This window comes from Gossypium arboreum, chromosome 11, assembly GCF_025698485.1.
Source record: "Gossypium arboreum isolate Shixiya-1 chromosome 11, ASM2569848v2, whole genome shotgun sequence".
Lineage (NCBI taxonomy): Eukaryota > Viridiplantae > Streptophyta > Magnoliopsida > Malvales > Malvaceae > Gossypium > Gossypium arboreum.
This window is the reverse complement of record NC_069080.1, coordinates 104,307,594-104,313,997: the sequence shown is the minus strand read 5'-3', so window position 1 is coordinate 104,313,997 and position 6,404 is coordinate 104,307,594. Positions and strand designations below refer to the sequence as shown.

Sequence of the window (6,404 nt, the reverse complement as noted above, 5' to 3'; positions counted from 1 at the left end):
TGGATGATTTCTCATTAGAATTGGTGAATTCGATGCTCCTAATGCTTTAATTTCATGTTTTATACTTAGGAGAGCATAGGAGAGCGAAAGAAGCCAAAAAAGAGCCAAAAAAGGGACAAAACGGACCAAATCGATAAGATGACACGGCCTAAGCCTTGCCACACGGGTAGCTCACACGCTCGTGTCTTTCAAGGGTGTCGACCAAGGCTTTCACGATTCACACGGCCTGGCCATTGACCCACACGGCCATGTGCAATTTAACGGATCGAACACGGCCTGACAATCACGTCACACGGCCGTGGCACACGAGCGTGTCCCTGCCGAGCCCAAGTTAAGTCCAATTCGGAAAAGGCCATTTTTGAGGGCTTCTAGGAATTCCAAAGCCTATAAATACACCCTAGAAGAGGAGAAAAATGAGAGACGGAGCATAGGGGGTAAGGAATTACTCCAAGGAAGCCGATTGATCCATCTTAGAAGCCAGATTCATCATCAAGACTGAAGATCTCTCCTCAATTTCCCTTCAGGAGTTTTGGGTTTTCTTTATATTTTGTATTCTTTATTCTTCTAAGATATTTTCTTATTTAGTTATAAACTAAAACCCCTAAATACCTAATGGGAATGAAACCTAAGACAAATCTTGTTATTATTTTCTAAATCGTATGATAAATATTTAACTTGTTCTTAACTATGTGTTCTTAATTCTTGTTTTGATATCCCAGGATACTGATTCAAGACATGCTCTTATTCAGAGGAGGAATAGACCCTATCTAAGAGTACTTTTATCATAATTAAGCTGAGTTGATTGCGCGCCTAGAAATAGGGTGACAAGATTTTGCTGGAATAGGGTGAAACCGAATAAGGGGATCCATAGATTGAGTTAATGCAACCCTAGAGTGTTAATTAGAGAAAAGTCTCAGTTATTCAATCTAGGGATTAGACGTTATTAGTCTTGAATAGGGATAATAACATAACTTAGGGATCTCTACGGAACAAGTTCAATGAATAAATCGTCCGGTTCGGAGCTAGAATAACAAATAAAGTCTCGGTGGATTTTTCCTTAGGTATTGTCTCAAGTCAATCGATTTTCCCCAAAGCAATTCCCCAATTCTTTTCTCTTTGCGTTCTTAGTTTAGATAATTAGTCAATTAAAACAAAACCCCATTATTCTTAGGCTAGATAATAAAAAGATAGTTATTACTAGTACTTTTGGTTCCCTTGGGTATGATATCCCGGTCTTGCCATTACTATACTATTGTTCGATAGGTGCGCTTGCCTTTTCGTCGTGATAATAGTTAGTCTAGGTTTGATCTTCATTATAAATAGTTATTACTTGTTATGAATCACACGATCAAGTTTTTGGCGCCATTGCCGGGGAACTGAAATATTAGGAACACTAAATTTTTATTACTTTAGCCATTTATTGTTTTCTTGCAATTTAATTTAATTTTATTTTTATTATTATTTATTAATTTACTTTTTCTTTTTCTTGGCAGGTTTTTATAGTTTATGACTAGAAGAAACCCATCGGGACCACTATTTTTTGACGAAGAAATCGATCGTACAGTTTGTAGAAACCAAAGAGAAATAAGGCGCAGCTTAAGATACATGGAGAACGAGCAAGAAGACGATACTTAACCCCCAACTGAAGAGATGGCTGAAAACCAAAATAATCAGCTACCTCCTGAAATTATGGCTAATCAAAATCCTGCTCCACGTACTATGTATGATTATGCTAAACCTTCTTTAACAGGAACTGAATCTAGAATAGTTAGACTAGTTGTAGCTACAAATACTTTTAAACTGAAACCTAACACAATTCAAATGATATAGCAATTTGTTCAGTTTGATGGTTTACAAGATGAAGATCCTAACACTCACTTAGCAAACTTTCTAGAATTTTGCAATACATTTAAAATCAATGGTGTTTGTGATGATGCCATACGTCTTCTGTTGTTTCCCTTTTCATTAAGGAACAAAGTTAAACAGTGGTTGAACTCGTTACCACGAGGGTCAATTACTACTTGGGAACAAATGACCGAAAAATTTTTACTAAAATACTTTCCACCGGCTAAAACGGCTAAATTACGTAATGATATCTCTTCTTTTGTGCAGATGGATTTAGAAACACTTTATGATGCATGGGAAAGATACAAGGACTTACTAAGAACGTGCCCTCACCATGGGTTGCCGCTTTGACTTCAAGTATAAACATTCCACAATGGTCTGAATCCCTCGACTCGGCAAATGGTTGAAGCAGTCGGAACCATCAATAATAAAACACCAGAAGATGCCTATGAGTTTATAGAGGAGATGTTACTGAATAACTATCAGTGGCAAGTTATGAGGACAAAGCCAACAAAAACAGCCAGCGTTTATAACGTCGACTCAGTTACTATGCTGTCAAATCAGGTAGAACTTCTCAATAAAAAGATTGATGGTTTACTTGGTTCTACGCAGGTACATCCAGTAATGAGGTGTGACTCAAGTAGAGGAGGTGTGCATACAGAATATCAATCCTTCAATCCTACAACAGAAGAGGAACAAGTCAACTATATGGGTAACAATAACTTTAGATCTCAAAATAACCCATACAGTAATACTTATAATGTAGGTTAGAGGAACCACCCGAATTTCTCCTAGGGTGGTCAAGGGAATCAAAAGCAACAAAATCTTCGGGGTTTTCAACAGCCACCTTATCAACAAGAGAAAAAACCAAGCCTTGAGGAGATGCTCTCAAAATTTATATCAGTGTCAGAAACCTGCTTCCAAAATACCGAAACCACTCAAAAATCAACAAACATCGATCCAAGGACTCGAGACTCAGATAGGCCAGCTATCCAAACTAATCTTCAAACGATCACAAGGTAGTTTGCCAAGTAATACCGAACCTAACCCAAGGGAACAACTTAACGCAATTAATATTCAAGATGACAAAGGAGTCGTTGAGCCTGAACCAGAACCGATGCAAGAAACTGTGGTAAGCAAGAGTCAAGGTGAGGTAGATCAAAATACAAACAAACCGGTAAATGAAGAATATAAACCTCGTGTCCCATACCCTAACGTAACAAGGAAAGACCGTTCAGATGTACAATTCGGTAAATTCCTCAAACTTTTAAAAAATTACATATTAACTTACCGTTTATTGAAGCTTTGTCGTAGATGCCAAATGCAATGAAATTTTTAAAAGAGCTTTTAGTAAATAAGCGGAAGTTGGACGAAGCGTCACACGTGGAGCTAAACACAGTCTGCTCAGCTATTCTACAGAATAAGCTACCCCACAAATTGAAAGATATAGGGAGTTTTACAATTCCTTGCTTAATTGGTAGTTTAGATATAAATCATGCACTAGCTGATTTAGGGGCTAGTATTAACGTCATGCCTTACAAAATGTTTAAGCAACTAGTTCTTGGGAAACCTAAACAAACTAGATGAGCATTCAATTGGTAGATAAAACTATAAGATTCCCTAGGGGTATTATTGAAGATTTACTAGTGAAAGTAGATAAGTTCATATTTCCCGTTGATTTAGTTGTTCTAGACATAGAAGAAGATAATAACACCCCTTTGATTTTAGGGAGGCCCTTTTTAGCAACTGCTAAAACAATTATTGATGTTGGCACAGGTGAGCTTACACTCCGTGTGGGAGACGAAACGATCACCCTTCAAGCTCGTACTTCTGGCATCACATCGAATAATGAAGGTAATGGTCCACACCAGTCTGCTAAAACTGACAATATGACACAACCTGCTTTGTAGAAGTTAAGTTTCAAAGAAGTTCACAAGCCCTGTTCCAACAATGATAGAGGACACATTCATGAAGAACAAAGGTTACGGATAGAAGAGCTAGATGAATGGCGAGCACACAAACCAAGAACACATGATAAACTGAAACTACGCCAAAACAAGCCCGATACCTCTCCAAATCAACTTAAGGTTGACGATAGAGTGTTACTAGATACTGCAAACCCCCACATTGTTACCACACCAAATGAGGAAATCCCTCTTACGGTACTCAGTATTTTTCCATTCGGTACGGTAAAGGTGAATCATCCCAAGTTCGACACTTTTAAGGTAAACAACACCCCATTAAAACCTTATATTGATGAGATTGATAACAGGAATGAGGAGTACGAACTCCTCGAACCACCCTGACCATTCACTAGAGAGGTAAGTAGAGCTTAGACTATAAATAAGCGCTTCTCGGGAGGCAACCCGAGCACTAACATATTTTTATTTTTTTATTTTTTATTTTTAACACTTTAAATCATTAACTTTATCTTTGAATAACGAAGTTTTTCAGCACACACAGCCAGGCACACGGGCGTGACTAAAGCCGTGGCCAAACAGGAGAAGAGACACAACCGTGCGATACGGCCGTGTGGAAGCAGGACATGATTTCCCCAAAACACGGGATGTGATAAAACCCCACGGCCGTGCAACATGGCTGTGGGTGAATTTGATAGGTGAACAAGAGCGTGGGAATGGAAAAACACGGGCGTGCCAGGGGCAAAGCTCGATTCTGTTTCTTCGACACGGGCATGCGACATGCCCGTGCCGATAAACTGTGGACAACAATACACAGGCGTGGTACCCTAACACACGGGCGTGGAAGAAGTGAATAGAGCTAGGCACGACTGTGTGACATGACCGTGTGCCACATATGCCCCAGACACACGGGCGTGGGATAGTAGCCGAACACGACCTAAATTGCAAAATTCGAAAAACATGGGCTCACTTTCAGAGTACACGGCGTAGCCCTAGGCCGTGTGACCCTTCCCTATATAACCAAATCACTGTTCATTTTCTTCTTCCTTTCAAAACCCTAGCCGAAATCTCCCCCTCTCCACTCCCTAATCCCTATTTCGACTACCATTCCATAGATTCTCACTTCCTCAACCCCCAAACCACCCTAAACTCCACTCCACCTGTATTAATCCTCACTTTCCCCTCTCTTTTCCTTCCATTTTTCCTCCACACAGCTGTACCCCCACAGCACGAGGACCCACTGACTCAGCCACCATCACCCTCTCGTCCAGTTCATGCGGCGACTTCATATGCTGACATCTCTGAGCGCCTCACCCGATTCGAGAAGCAGTGTTTTCAATGATTTGACAACATTGATGCTACTCTACAGCAGATTTGTCAGCACCTCCACATCTCATCGCCAGTCCCACCTCGCGAACCATCTAGTGATAAAGATGTTTAGAAATATTTATTTTATTATTTTATGTTTTTAATTTTTATTCAAACTACTTTTTATTTTTTTTATTTTTATTTTTTAGCAGATTTAAAATTTTATTATAAATTTCGGTTATTTCTTTTCGAGTAATTATTCTTCCTAATATCCTCTAAAAAGTTCCTGATTTTATCACAGTTATATAGAGCTCTTAAGCTGATCATCACATAGGAACTAAAACTCCACCGGGAAAGGGTCTCTACGAATGCCATGTCCTGCTCGACCATGAACATAGCTACCACTAGATATAATATTCTTTTGACGCAAGACTTATGGCCTAATAAACCTCTACGACCGCCAGAGTATCTTCCTCCACTCTCGAACTGATCACTCTCCAAAACTCTAGTTCTAGGAATTCATCATACAGGAAGTTTCACTTCTCTCCCTATCATATTTTTATACTCTAATATCTATCTTTGTACATTGAGGGCAATGTACATATTAAGTGTGGGGGGTATTTATTTTATTATCAGAAAAATCCCTAAATAATCATCTTGTTCTCTTGAAAAACTCTCATATCATATTTAGAATAAATTTTAATTAATTTATGATTTTGATTGATATATCTTGAATTAAAACATAGGGATTTATGTATTGATTATTTAAACTTTAAGACAATAGAGAATCAAGCATGATGAGTTGGATTTTAAGAATTCAAAATCTTAGGCTGTTTCCCCAAGTCTAAGTATTACTTTGAATTGGAATTCACGAGTCTAAACATCAAAAACCCATAATTTTTGTGAGATTTTTGAGCCATTTGAGCATCTATTCATCCTTTCATGCTCACTTTTATTATTTCTTTGAGTGCATCAGTATTGAACTGTTATTCTAGAACTTGCTTGATTATGCATGTCGAGACCACACCATTTGATTTGATATATCAAAATGATTAAGGCACTTAGGATTAACCCACTCATGCCATGAAAAGCCTACCCCCACAATTAATCCCTAGTAAACCTCCTTGAGCCTAACAAACCAATTCTTGTATTACCCTTAATATTAACCTTTAACCCATTATTGATTGAAATCCCCTAAATTAATCCCTATTTTTGTCGAGATTTGAGTTGAATGGATTGCCTAGCTATGTTTTGTTCTTGATATTTAGTCTATATTATTTAACTTGTTCTTAAAAAAAAAAACTATATATGCATATCTGTAATTTCATAATT

General features: G+C 38.2%; 1 non-coding gene across 1 annotated transcript; it reads right to left on the bottom strand.

Annotated features, from left to right (window-relative positions):
* Nucleotides 1–2,079: 2,079 nt before the first annotated feature.
* Nucleotides 2,080–2,186, bottom strand: LOC128284830 (small nucleolar RNA R71). The gene has a single exon (XR_008275252.1). It is a non-coding gene; the product is annotated as a small nucleolar RNA R71 (small nucleolar RNA).
* Between the last annotated feature and the right edge of the window lie 4,218 nt (nt 2,187–6,404).